This window comes from Pan troglodytes, chromosome 6, assembly GCF_028858775.2.
Source record: "Pan troglodytes isolate AG18354 chromosome 6, NHGRI_mPanTro3-v2.0_pri, whole genome shotgun sequence".
NCBI classification, from domain to species: domain Eukaryota; kingdom Metazoa; phylum Chordata; class Mammalia; order Primates; family Hominidae; genus Pan; species Pan troglodytes.
The window spans coordinates 12,434,415-12,449,492 of NC_072404.2; the positions used below are offsets into that span (position 1 = coordinate 12,434,415).

At 41.4% G+C, this 15,078-nt stretch overlaps 1 protein-coding gene across 4 annotated transcripts in view; it reads left to right on the top strand.

The window, feature by feature from the left end:
• CYTH3 (cytohesin 3) overlaps positions 1 to 15,078 on the top strand; it is a 111,538-nt gene that overhangs the window by 62,346 nt on the left and 34,114 nt on the right. The window contains exon 2 of one of the 4 annotated variants that reach the window (XM_063813739.1): positions 4,880 to 5,000. The gene's annotated coding sequence lies outside the window, so the exon portion shown is untranslated. 4 annotated transcript variants of the gene reach the window in all.

Below are 15,078 nucleotides of genomic sequence, written 5' to 3' on the forward strand. Positions count from 1 at the left end.
TTTCCTAAGCCTGGCACCACTACTCAAGATGATGTGTGAAGTTGTGTCAGAATCCATCAGAGTTAATGAAATGGTTTGGAAAAAAATGACTGACAAGCACTGGGGGTTTCTTTTGGGGACACCAGCAGCATGAACACTGTCTTAGATTTCACGCATTTTTAGCCAAAGTTCCACCTATGGATATAGCAAATTAGTTATAAAAATGTTTTTATCTTCCCAACTTAAGTTCTCAAGGCCAAAGATTTTGAAAAAACTTCAATGAAAAGGATAAATCTAATCTTAAATTTTAGGTGACGTCTCCTTGACATGGTAGTTGAAAACTCATTTGAAATTTGATAAGGAATCTTCTTTCATCTTCTGTCGCATCTTCAAGAGGACTTGTTGGGAGTTTGGGTTGATTAAATTGTCAGAGATGACTTTCACAAAGTTGTCTTAGAGAATTATTTGGTAGCTTTGGATGTCATTATCCCTACTTTAAAAATGTTATTAATAGACTTTAGTTTTTAGAACTAATTTAGATTTACATAAAAATCGAGCTGACAGTATAGAGTTCCCATCTGCTCACCGCCTCCCAGCGCATAGTTTTTCTGTTATTAACATCTTACATTAGTGTGGTGCATTTCTTACAATGGATGAACCAATATTGATACCTTGTTACTAACTGAAGTTTATGGTTTACAATAGCATTTCCTTTTGGGGTCCTTGGGGTCCTGACAGGTGCATAATGACATGGATCCACGATTACCATATCATACAGAAGAGTTTCACCAACCAGGAGTCCCCTGTGCTCAGCTATTCATCCCTCTCCGTGTCCCCCTGAACCCCTGGCAACCACTGATCCTTCTGTTGTCTCAGTAGCATTGCCTTTTCCAGAATGCCATCTAGTTGAAATTGTACAATATGTAGCCTTTTCATATTGGCTTCTTTCACTTAGCCATATACATTTAAAGTTCCTTTATGTCTTTTCAAGGCTTGAGAGCTCATCTCTTACTATCACTGAATAATATTTCATTGTCTGGATGCATCATAGTTTATCGAGTCACCTATTGAGGGACATCTTGGTTGCTTCAGTTTTTGGCAATTATAAATAAAGCTGCTATAAATATTTATGGCAGATTTTCATGTGGACATAGTTTCCAACTCAGTTGGGTAAATTCCAAGGAGGGCAGTTGCTGGATCGTATTGTAAGGCTGTTGAGCTTGGAGAGAAACTGCCAAACTGTCTTCCAAAGTGTCCTCAAATGGTTTTTAGTCACGTGCATTTGTGAAGCTGCTCCCCCGCACCGCCAACGACAGCTTCTGGCTGTGAAAGAAACTTTATTCAGGTTTGATCTCAGAAGTTGTTTATTTTACTCTGTTTTTCAGTTAGCTAGGGTAGAAAGTCTCAATGTCTATTACTAGTTTTTCATGACTGAGGTCAACATATTCATCGTTCAAGATCTTACAATATTTTTTGTTTTGATTTGTTTTGAGATGCAGTATTTAATTTGAAATTTCTAGTAATATTCAAGAAGAGAGTTTGATTAGCTTGAGATAGTAGTAGTATCCCATTTACAAATGAGGAAACTGAGGCATAGAGCGGTTAGGTAAAAGACGCTGTGCCTAAAGGCGCAGAGCTAGTAAGTGGCAGAGAGAAGATTTGAGACAAGTCCAGCTGCAAGATTGACTGTGTCACATTGCCTCTCTATCTGTTGCATTCATGATTTAAGGACTTATCTATTCAGTGCTGTATTTTAGCAGTGCTTCTCAAATTTCCCTGTTCAACAGAATCATCTGGGAAGCTTGTTAAAATTCAGAGTCCTGGGCTTCATACCCAGAGGTTCTGATTTGGTAGGTTTGGGATAGGGTCTAGGAACTCTATTTTAGACAGGTACCTCCAAGTGTTTCTGATGGAGAAGATCTTTAGACCATGTTATAAAAAACTGCTACAGAAAATGAACTCTAGGCCAGGCGTGGTGACCCACACCTGTAATCCCAACACCTTGGGAGGCTGAGGAGGGAGGATCGCTTCAGACCAGCCTGGGCAGCATAGCAAGACCCCATCTCTACAAAAATAAAAAATAGTTGGATATGATAGCAGGCTCCTGTAGTCCCAGATACTTGGGAGGCTGAGGCAGAGTGATTGCCTGAGTCCAGGAGTTGGAGGCTGCGGTGAACTATGATTGGGCCATTGCCCCCCAACCTGGGTGACAGTGAGATCCTGCCGCACCTCTCAAAAAAAGAAAAGAAAATGAGCTAGAATGAATGATGGGAATGAAGCACTTTTGCCAAGGATCCCAAGGAGCTGGCTATGTCCTTGGCCCTTAGGTTTAGTTTTGCTGTATGGAACTGGGGAATAAACTGTCCTTGACTACTGCATTTGGTAAGACACATGCCACTACAGTGATTCTTCCATTGCTTGTAGAGCAGCAATTGTGGGTTGGCATGTTTGTTGTCAAGAGGATGTTTATGTATGAGTCCAAAAGGCTGATTTGGGTAGGGTTGTAACACCATGTTTGTTAGCTTTACATGTAACACCATGTAAATACAAAGCAGTTATTTAAAAATCTTGCAATGACTGCCCTGATTGCTAGTTTATTGCTAAGTTTATCTGTCGTCTTTGTAGTGTACAAAAATTCTTACCTACCTTATCCAGTGATAGATGTGTATACCTACACTTGATCTTAGCCAAAAGTCTGAGAAGCAATAGATAGATATATATACCTAAGGTAGAAGGAGTCTTGGAAGAATAAGAACAGTAGTGCTCAAAAGTATCATCCTATAGAACAGTTATTAATGGCTTTTTTTATCTGCTTCTAACACCTTTCCCCCCACCCCCCCCAAGACAGGGTCTGGCTCTGTCACCCAGGCTGCAGTGCAGTGGTGTGATCTCGGCTCACTGCAACCTCCGCTTTCTGGGCTTAAGCCATCCTCCCACCTCAGCCTCCCAAGTAGCTGGGACTACAGGCATATACCACTGCACCCAGGTAATTTTTGTATTTGTTGTGGAGATGGAGTTTCACCATGTTGCCCAGGCTGGTCTTGAACACCTGAACTCAAGCAGTCTGCCTGCCTCGACCTCCCAAAGTGCTGGGATTACAGGTATGAGTCACTGCGCCCAGCCTTTTTTTGTTTTGTTTTTTGAGATGGAGTCTCGCTCTGTCACCCAGGCTGGAGTGCAGTGGTGTGATCATAGCGCACTGTGGCCTATATTGCCCAGGCTGGTCTCAAACTCCTGGTCTCAAGTGATCCAACCCCCTTGGCTTCCCAAAGTACTGGGATTACAGGTGTGTGCCACTCCACCTGACTCAAACATCAAGTTTGAATTAAATGCTATTCCATTAAAAAGTAGGCATTCTTTATAGCTATATATCACTGATTCTAAGATGCACATTTTAGGTCGGGCGTGGCAGCTCACGCCTGTAGTGCCAGCACTTTGGGAGGCCGAGGCAAGTGGATCACGAGGTCAGGAGATGGAGACCATCCTGGCTAACACGGTGAAGCCCTGTGTCTACTAAAAATACAGAAAATTAGCTGGGCTTGGTGGCAGGTGCCTGTCGTCCCAGCTACTCGGGAGGCTGAGGCAGGAGAATGGCGTGAACCCAGGAGGTGGAGCTTGCAGTGAGCCAAGATCGCGCCACTGCACTCCAGCCTGGGCGACAGAGTGAGACTCCGTCTCAAAAAAAAAAAAAAAAAGTTGCACATTTTAATTTCTGTGAAATTGGAATGTGTCTTATGGTATGGCATCTTAAAGTTTGTAGTATTGGTGTTTTTTCTTTTAAACAGGACATAAAAATAATGGTTTACTTAAAATTGATGGGTTTTAGATTTTATGAAGCATTTATTCTGTAGTTAGTAGTCTCTCTAAAAAGAAAAAGATCGTCTCCCCCATTGTCCCTTAAAACGCTGCTGGGATTTGCCCTTTACTTGATGCTTTGTATCTTAGAGCCACAGGATATAAGGTAGAGGTGGCAGTGAGGCCACCTGACTCATGTTTGTACCTTAAACTGGATTGTCCTGAAGTCATCCTAGGGCAATTAGCATTGGTTCTGTTAGTGTTTGGCATGTTCTTAGAATGCTATTTCAGTGTCTTTTTCAGGAAATTCTTCCCTTCTTCTGTTAAGGATTAAAAGGGATCAGTTTTTCAGACATAGGCTTTTAAGGGCAATAAGTAAAGCGCCCAAATGTTGAGCGTACCTAGAACTCAAGCTATTTTCCATATAGTCTTGTACACACACCCTTGTGCATCTACTGCCTAAATTGAAATAGACATGTGCAACATCACAGGAGGCTCTGATATGCCCTTCTTCAGGCAGTACTTTCTGCCTCCCCAGATTACCCACTGTTTTGATTCCTATCAACACAAATTAGTTTTGTCTGTTCTTGACCTGCTCTGGATGTTTTCTGTAAATGGAATCATACAATATGTGGTCTTCTGTGGCTGGCTCATTTCACCTAGCATCATGTTCTCAGTTCATCTGTGTTGTAGCATGTGTCAGTACTTCATTTTTATGGCTGAATCACATTCCATTGTACATATAGACCATATATTTTTAAATCCATTCATCTGTTGATGGACATTTAGGTTGTTTGGGCTATTTGTGAATAGTGTTGCTATGAACATTCATGTACAGGTTTTTGTGTGGACATATGTTTTTACTTTTTGGGGTATATAACTAGAGTGGAATTGCTGGAATGCAAACTGTTTTAACTTTTTGAAGAACTGCCAAAACTGTTTTCCAAAGTGGCTTTACTTGATTGTATTTTAATAATCGATTTCTGTATTATTTTCTGTTTTGGGTTTAAGCAGTTGTTTTTCTAATTTTTAAAGGTGAGTGCTTAGTTTATCATTTTTCAACAAAATTATTTTCTAAAATAAGCTTTTTTTTTTTTTTTTTAAGAGATAGGACCTTGCTCTGTCACCCAGGTTAGAGTGCAGTGGCCCGATCATAGCTCACTGCAGCCTCAAATTGCTGGGCTCAAGCTATCCTGTCTCAGCCTCCCAAGTAGATAGGATTACAGGTATGTACCACCACACCTGGCTAATGTGTTTTGGCTTTTTTCAGACAGGGCCTTGCTATATTGCCCACGCTGTGGTAGCATCTTAAGTTGTTATTTTCTAAGTTGTTCTAGCTTTAGTACACAAGTAATATTTTCACATTATCTTTCTCTTCTTTTCTTGCTTTTTATTTGTTTGTTGGAGACGGAGTCTCATTCTTTTGCCCAGGCTGGAGTGCAGTAGTGAGATCTCGGCTCAGTGCAACTTCTACCTCCTGGGTTCAAGTGGTTCTCCTACCTCAGCCTCCCGAGTAGCTGGGATTACAGGCGTGCACCGCCACGCCTGGCTAATTTTTTGTATTTTTAGTAGAGATGGGGTTTCACCATGTTGGGCAGCCTGATCTCAAACTCCTGACCTCAGGTGATCTGCCCACCTTGGACTCCCAAAGTTCTGGATTACAGGTGTGAGCCACCGTGCCTGGCCTTTGTTGGTATTTTCTAATTTACATTACGTTGTTATCTTTGACCAATGATTTATTTAGAATTGTGTTTCTTAATTTAATTTCCAAACAAATGGGTTTTCCTGGTCACTGTTTTTTGCTTTTGCTTTTTTGAGAGAGTATTGCTTTGTCACCCAGGCTGGAGTGCAGTGGCATGATCATGGCTCACTGCAGCCTTGGCCGTCCAGGCTCAGGTGATTCTCCTACCTCAGCCCCCAAGTAGCTGGGACTACAGGTGTGCACCACCATACCTGGCTAATTTTTGTATTTTTAGTAGAGACAGGGTCTTCGCCATGTTGCCCAAACTGGCCTTGAACTCCTGGGCTCAAGTGATCCACCCACCTCAGCCTCCCAAAGCTCTGGAATTACAGGCGTGAGCCACCGCACTCATCCTCTAGTCACTGTTTTGCAATTGATTTTTAACTTGATTGTTTTGTGTTCAGAGAATGTGGTCTTTATGACAACAGTAGTTTGTTATAGTTCGATACAAGAAACATAGAGCACTCTAAGTATTTTGAGCAGGAAGGAATGATTTGACTGGGGAGCCATGGGTTGGCTAAAGGAGTGGGTCCTGGCTTGGCTCTCCAAAATCGAGTCACCAGAGGAATTCTCGCCTGCTAGGCAACTCCTGCAACCATGGAGGTCCGTGCATATCCCCAGCCGTGATGGGGTCCACAGAACCTGAATCAGGAGGCCACAGTGCTGGAATGAACTCTCAATTCCTAGGAATCTAGAGAACGAACACTAGATAGAAAGCTGTTCCAGAAAATCCTCACCTTTCACATCTTTGTGGGCCAGCTGAGCAGCAGCCTGTGTAAAAGGGCAGGATGAGGACCTCTGCTTCACTGCTCTCTTTTGAATCCTGTACACTGCCTCTGATTGGCAGAATAAGAGGATCTGGAGATGTAATTTTGAGCTTTCTAAACCCTGCTTTACGTGAAGGCACCTCCAGAGATTCAGCAAAGCACCTTCATCTCCACTACACCAATCCTTTGAAATTTATTTTCTTTTTTCACATGTGCTTGAATGTATATTGTACACCTGTTGGGTGCCATGATCCCACTGAGTTTGTCTGTATCAATTGTAAGATGCGTCGTTAGCTTATGTTCCATTAAGAAGAAAAAAGCTGGCACCTAAACCAGGGGCAATGAATCCTTCTCACTTAGAATCTTTATTTATACTGTCTGATTTTTTTTCAACTTAATATTAGTTTCTTTTTTCTTTTTTTTTCTATTGTGAACATATATAAAAAGTGAAATACGAAGCTGAGTGCGGTGGCTAACGCCTGTAATCCCAGCACTTTGGGAGGCTGAGGCGGGTGGATCACGAGGTCAGGAGATCAAGACCATCCTGGCTAACACAGTGAAACCCTGTCTCTACTAAAAATAAAAAAATTAGCCGGGCATGGTGGCAGACGCCTGTAGTCCCAGCTACTCGGGAGGCTGAGACAGGAGAATGGTGTGAACCCAGGAGGCGGAGCTTGCAGTGAGCCGAGATTGGGCCATTGCATTCCAGCCTGGGCAACAGAGCGAGACTTTGTCTCCAAAAAAAAAAAAAAAAAAAAAAGTGAAATATGAGTACAGTAAGTTGGTCAAGGTATTCCTGAAGCTTATTTACAGATTCCAACTCCTGAATCAGTTGTCTACTCAGAATAGTTGATATTTGTGTTTTTCTACACAGTGCTGTCACCATCGAAGGCATTAGTGACACAGCAGTTCTTAAAGAGTGCTCCTATATTGTCTCCTGGATTTTTTTCTAATGTTTTGCAGAATTTTGTGCTGAGACTTTGTTGATTTTACCAGAAAGTATCAATGAATAATCTGTGGCAATGACTAGACTCATAATCCTTCATCAGATTATTCTTAAATTTTGTTTTTTGCACGAAACGTTAAGGAGTAGCAGTTGTTTAGTTTTGCCTCTAGCAATAGTCAGATTCACAGCTATAGAGGTAATGATATGTAAATGTCACAATTCACTTCAAATATGTTAAAATGTGAAAAAAAAGCGCATCTTATAATCAGTGAAGTATATTATGTCCATTAAATCAAGCTTGCTATTGTGTTGGTAAGATCTTCAACATTTTTTTTTTTTTGCCTTTGGGAAAAATTTTATTTTTACATGTACATCTGTCAATTTTTGCTTTATATATTTTGAGACTATTTTGTTAGATGCATATAAATTCTGACTTTGTGAATAACTGAACAAAATATCATTATCTAGTGACTCATAGCTTTAGTCTATTTTTCTTAAAGTTTTTTTGCCTATTTTTTCTTATAGCGGTACCAACTTTTCGGTAAGAATTTGTCTGGTGTATCACTTTCTACCCTTTTACCAACTTTTATGTATTCGTATGTTTTAAATATGCCTCTTTTAAAGAGCATTTAGTGGGATGTTTTTTGTTCTGGCTTTTAAGTCCAAGTTTTAAAACTTTACTCCTTTTTTTCACTTATGTTCATTGTAAATGTATCAGTTACTTCTTACTGCATAACAAACTTCTTCAAAGGAATTGGTTTAAAACAGCAGTGGCCTGGCTGGGCACGGTGGCTCACGCCTGTAATCCCAGCACTTTGGGAGGCCAAGGCGGGCGGATCACCTCAGGTCGGGAGTTTGAGATGAGCCTAACATGGAGAAACCCCTTTTCTACTAAAAAAACAAAATTAGTTGGGCGTGGCGGCGCATGCCTGTAATCCCAGCTACTCAGGAGGCTGAGGCAGGAGAATCGATTGAACCCAGGAGGCGGAGGTTGCGGTGAGCTGAGATTCGCACCACTGCACTCCAGCCTGGGCAACAAGAGCGAAACCCTGTCTCAAAAACAAAAACAAAAACAAAAAAAACTAGCAATGGCCTGTTGTCTCACCATCCAGATTTCCAAGTTGGCTGGCGGTTCACGTGCTGCTCTTGTCTGGGTTCACCCACGTTGTCATATTCAGCTGGAAGGCCAGCCGGGGGCTGAGCCCGTCCCAGATGACTTCACTTATGCGTTCCTCTGGGGCCTTGGCTGAGGTGCTGCAGCAGCTGGGACCTCAGGGACTCTTCCGTGTGGTTTCTTTACACAATGGATTTCATTTTCAAGGTTGCTGGCCCAGGGCATGGTGGTCTCAGGTTCCAGGATAGGGGAGGGACAAGACCTTGAGGCCTGGGTGCTGGGCCCTGCCCACTGTCAAATCTGCCATCTTCTCTTGGTCAAAGGAAGTCCCAGAGCCAGTCCAGAGAAAACACCGGGAAATAGACTTCCCTTCTTGAGAGGAGGAACCGCAAAATACCATGGCTGTGTTTTTCTGTCTACCATGGTAAAGATCAGTATATTTGGATTTTTTTTCCTGCACCCAATATTTTGCATTTTGTATTTCTAACAGTTGTTCTGTGTTTCTCTTTCTCTTTCCTTGCCTTTTTTTGGATTATTTTTTCTCATTCCAGTTTTAATTTCCCTTTCCCAATTTGGGCATTTTGAGCTCCATTCCTTTCCTGCTTACCCTAGAAATTTTAGTATGCCTTCTTAACTTGCCAAGTCTAAAGTTAATCATCTATCCGCTCCGCCTTCGAACCCTAAGAACTTTAGAGCAAATTACTTCCCTTCTTATTTACATGCTGTTGTTGTTGAGCATTTTAGTTTTGTTCTTATTCTATGAGATGTTGTTATCTTACACAGTCAGGTTTTTTTAAGATTTACTTATGGAAACCAGTGCTCATCATTTTCTCTTGCTGCTCACACCTCCTGTACTGGATCCCTTCTCTTGATTGAACTTATTTAAGAATTTCTGTTAGTGATAATGGTGCACCAGTGGCCAACTCCAGTTTGTGTCTGAAAATGTTACCTTTCACCTAATCCAAAGAAGGCTGGGTAAGGAACCAGTGTCCTGGAACAGTGAAGATCAGCACATGGAGATTGAGGAGAAATGACAAGAAAGAAGGTTCCAAGGAGGTGGCGAGAATCGGACCCTTGGAGCCTCTGCGGCTTTCCTGCCTGCCCCTGCAGCTCAGTGCAGCATCCTGGCTAGCTGCGGCATGCCACTCACCTGGCCCTTTCCGTTGTTGCTAACACGTGACTGCCCTGTTACCCACCTGGATGTCATAGTTTGAATGCTGCTTTATCACCCACTGAGGTCACCTAACTGTCGAGTGGTGAGGAGAGGCAGAGCGCAGCCCCTGGCAGCTCAGAGCCTGCCCGTTTGTTCTGCATGTCATCATACTGCTTCAGTAGTCTCCAGAAACTCATGCTCATTTAACAGTTGAGCCAGGCACGGTGGCTCATACCTACAATCCCAGCACTTTGGGAGGCCGAAGTAGAGGATTACTTGAGCCCAGGAGTTTGAGACTAGCCTGGACAACAACATAGTGAGACCCTGTCTTTACAAAAACAATTTGAAAGTTAGCTGGGCATGGTGGTACGTGCTTGTGGTCCCGGCTATTCAGGAGGCTGAGGCGGGAGGATCACCTGAGTTTGGGACGCTGAGGATGCAGTGAGCTGTGATTGTGCCATTGCAGTCCAGACTGAGTGACAGAGCAAGATCCTTTCTCAAAATAACCAGTTTAAATTGCTGGATATAACAGTGTTATGAGATAGGTGTTATTTCTGTGTGTGTTAAACCACGGCTCCATGTAGAGTTTCCATGTAGTGGATTAACTGGGACCAGTGCTCAAAGCCCATGCTTTGCCAGTGTTCTTAGTTTCCTGCAGAATCGGCCAGTCTCTGAACTGACCAAAAATCTAAAAAGCTCCATGTCACAACAAAAATTAGTATTGATTAGTAATAAAGGTAAACTTAAGGGTAAGAGAATCAATTTCAATTAGGACTAGGTAGCCAGAAATACACAGTTGTGAGTTAAATGACCAAATTTTTGTTCAGGGTACGTATTATCACATTTGACTTACAGTGACTAAAACATAGTGAGGGTTCTGGCCACAGTTCATAACTGTGAAACTCCATCTTTCTCCAGGAGAATCATAGGACTGCGGGTGAACTCCGTGGAAGATCTCATATGTTTGCATATACATGTATATAAAATGTGTCAGGGTGTCACTGTTTATAGCAGTAAACTAGAAAGCTGCAGCTTCTTGGTAGATTGGAATCTGTTAGATAACTAGATTATTAATATAACTTGAAAGTTAGAAAGTACTGAATCAACTTGGAGATACCACTTGCTTATTTTTTAATATGAGTATCTGTGACAATCTCCCATTTTTCCTTGATTCTGAGATACAAATTATACATTTTAAACTGCCTGAAATTAAGCATACATCTTATAATTGATGGGCTCTTAGATTTTATTAAAGATGGTAAATAAGGGAATGATTCTGAATTTCTTAATATTATTGCACACTTTGTTAGTGGTTGGTTTAGGATTTATATATACACCTTTCATTTCTCAGTCTACCATCAAATGATGTTAACCATTTCACATGTGGGATAGGCAGCTTATAACGTGTGCTTTCCTTTCTCCCTCCCAACCTTTGTTCTGTTTTATATTTGTTATTAACCCAATACATGTCTTATTATTTCTGCTTTAAACACTAACAGTAAATCTTTTAAAGAGGTATCTGTCATGAAGGGAAAGTATTCACTCACATAGTTATCATTTACAAGACTTTCATTCTTTTGCATCGGTAACAAATTTTTATCTGGTATCTTTTCTTTCCCCCTGCATGAAGGACTGCTTTAACATTTCTTGTAGTGCAGATGTGCTAGTGGCAAATTAGTTTAAGTTTTTATATCTGAAAATGTCTTTGTTTCATCTTTATTTTTGAAAGAGATTTTGCAGGGTGTAGAATTTTGTTATTTTGTTTGCTTGTTTTTTTATTGTTTATTTTTTAGAGATAGGTTCTTGCTGTGTTGCCCAGGGCAGCCTCAACTCTTGGGCTCCAGATCCTCCTGCTACAGACTCCCCAGTGGCTGGGACTACAGGCACATAACCACTGTGCCTGGCTGTTTTTCTACCCCCATCATTTCAGGCAACAGGATAAATCCAGTCCCTGTTACTCCATTGTGGCTGGAAGCAGAAGGTCCACACTTAAGTACTTTAATTAAATTCCTACAAACCTGAACCTAAAACATAGACCTCAACAACTGTGAGTCTCTGTGATTTTGCAGATCTAAGTTTGTGGAAGGCTAGTGCCTGAGAAAGGCAAGGATTTTGGCTGAATGATGTGAATTTGCTCCTGATTCTTACGTAAAGCTTCACTGGCAGCACGCTTTTACTAAAATGGAGGATTTCCTGCCTTCTTTCCACATTGTTTTTTCCTTGTGGAAACATTTATATTTGCTATCAAGAATTAGAGTAAGAATGTTGAAACCGTATGTGCTGCACAGACTCATTCTCTTTTAGAGCCTGATGCATTGTTAGAAATAATCCAGTGTGTCCAACCTCCTCCATCAGACGAGAACTGAGTCTGAAGGACCTTTTCCTAGCCTGTGTCTGGAATGTCAGGATTTTATAGGGAAGCTCGTGGTGGGTGCATTCAACCAGCTTTAGAGATTTCATGCCAGACCAGTGATTTCCAGTTAACCTGCCCTTTTTTTTTTTTTTTTTTTTTTTTTAGCAGCTTTATTGAGGTTGGAGGGGAAGTTTTCATTGTATGCCTTTTTATATGTTTGTGTATGTGTAACCATATCCATATATTAGTTTATCCATTCAAAAATAACCCGCTAGATTTCTTGGGAGGAAAAAACCGCTTGACCTTTGTTTCTTCTTACCTAACAGAGTCCAAGTAACAAAACATACATGATGTCAATAAGTGAATCCAAGCCTTAGATAACTTTGACTGAAGGCTGGTTTGTTGCTGTGGAAAAGATCTGGATAATTAAGGACACCTTCTCTGAACATTGCTTATCTTCCCATTTTTAGTATGGCGGTCACATGTGTGAAATTGTCTGTTTATCAGCATATTCTGTGACTGCAAAGTTATTTTGGATGCAGAGGGATACTGATAGAACGTCACTAAACAGCTGGTCTAACAGCTAGATGTTGGTATTTGCTATACAATCTGGGTGTCCAAAGACACAATAGGACAGCAAGGTACTTAGAAGCTCCGCAGAGACTGGTTCAGAAATATTTTATCACATACTCCTATTCCTTTTATTTATTCCTTTTCATGTGTCAAGGATAATTCTGTTACTTCCTAGTAATGCTTTCCCCAAATATCCTGAGTGATATTGCTACAGATGTTACTAGCCACTTAATACCTGAAAGTTTTTTTTTTTCCTTTTTTTTTTTCTTCTTAAGAGAGTGTCTCACTCTGTTACTCAGGTTGGAGTGCAGTAGCACAGTCATAGCTCGCTGCATCCTCAAACTCAAGGGCTCAAGCGATCCCCCCACTTCAGCCTCTTGAGTACCCGGGACTGTGGGCATGCGCAACATGTCTGGCTAATTTCTTTTCTGTTTTTTGTAGAGACAGAGTTTCTTTGTGTTGCCCAGGCTAGTCTCAAACTCCTGGCCTCAAGCAATCTTCTGGCTTTGGCTTCCCAAAGTACTGGGATTACAGGCGTGAGCCATTACACCTGGCCAAATACGTGAAACTGAAATTTTTTTTTAACATGAAAAATTCAAACTCTTAGAATGTAAAATGGATAATGGATCAAATAGATTTAATAATTGTTATAATTTTGCTCAATTCTTTTTTTTTACCTCTTTGAGGCAGAGTTTCACTCTTGTTGCCCAGGCTGGAGGGCAATGGCATGATCTTGGCTCACTGCAACCTCCCCCTCTTGGGTTCAAGCATTTCTCCTGCTTCACCCTCCCAGGTAGCTGGGATTTCAGGCACCCACCATTACATCTGGCTAATTTTTGTATTTTTAGTAGAGACGGGATTTCATCATATTGGCCAGGCTGGTCTGGAACTGCTGACCTTAGGTGATCCGCCCACTTCGGCCTTCCAAAGTGCTGAGATTACAGGTGTGAGCCACTGTGCTCAGCCTCAATTCTTTTTTTGCTAAAGTATTTCGAAGTATAGACATAATAGCATTATATCCCTATATACTATGGCATGAATCTCTAGAAAATAAAGACATTTCTCTACACAGCCACCATGTCTTTGTCCCACTGTACAAAATTTTCTTTTAGACGTGGAAATTCTGATTGCAATACTGGTAAAGTAAACGGCTAGTGCTTATTCAACTCCTTAGTGCCTTAAGGGGGTAGGAAAAGATAGGTATTACTGAAAGACAAAAATCAAGGAAATCCTTTGATTCCGATTAAAAGGTATTTTAGGATCTTTAGAGTTAAATCATTCTGGTGTTTAGATTCACTTTGTATGTCTTCACTCTGTGTTAGCAACCAACCCTGCTCATCCTTAGGGTAGGAGGAGAGAAACTGTAGATAGACTTTCTTAAAAAGGAAACAGAAATGTATGCCGATGCTTGAATTAAAGCTCTCCCCTTGCAGGCTCTTATTTTCCTATATCTGCACAGGAGAGCTCAGCAGAAGAAAATTCTTTTCGTAAATGTTGTTGACAGACTTGATTTGAATCTTCAGGTACATTTACTTTTTAGTAACAGGATAGTGTCAGTCAGCTGGTTACTATTAGATATACTTTTTGCCATATTGAAATAAGATGCGGCTGGGCGCGGTGGCTCACGCCTGTAATCCCAGCACTTTGAGAGGCTGAGGTGGGTGGATCACCTGAGGTCAGGAGTTTGAGACCAGCCTGGCCAACACGGTGAAACCCCGTCTCTACTAAAAACACAGAAAATTAGCTGGGCATGGTGGTGCGTGCCTATAATCCCAGCTACTTGTGAGGCTGGGGCAGGAGAATCACTTGAATGTGGGAGGTGGAGGTTGCAGTGAGCTGAGATTGCGCCATTGCACTCCAGCCTGGGCAACAAAAGTGAAACTCCGTCTCAAAAAAAAAAAAAAAAAAGATAAAAAGAAAAAAGATGCTCCCTTAGATGCGTAAGAGTAATAGTTTTGAAGATTTGAGAACTGCCTGCTTGCTTCTTTATTTTATTTGATCTCTCTGGGCATTCGATGTTGGTTTTCTGCCTGTTGAAATTCTTTATTGGCTTTCATTCTTTCCTACTTCTCACATTATCTCTTGATCTGGATTTCTTTGTGTTTCTTCTCCTTCAACGCTAAGTGTGGTGTGCATTCATTCCACTCGTGCTCTTTAGCCGATCACAGTAAAATGTCAGGTGGAGCTAGGCTGAGCCAAGGAGAATAGAGCATAGACTTTATGGGCTTCTCAGAAGGAAGACTTCTCACTCTTGAGAGAGACATAGGACTAAGGAAGCATGTAGTTTCAGTTGCTGGGGGAAGCCTAGAGCGAGAAAGAGACAGACTTTAGGATGAAACTGACACATTGGAAGGAGGATGAACAGACTGGGTTACCGATGACATCGTTGAGCTACCAGACCACCCAATAGCATGTTGCATGACTTTGGATCTCCTTGAGCTTATCCTACGTGGACTTTGATGAGCACCTTGGAGGTGTATATTCATGTCATTCATCAAATTTGGGACATTTCAGCCATTATTTCTTCAAATATTTTTTCTTTTTCTCCTGGGAAAGAATCATTAGACTTTCCCTGGCTTTGGTTTCCTCATTTATAAAATGAGGATAATAACGGCTGCTCTTAGTTATTTGGGGGTTTTAATGGAGATGACCTGTTA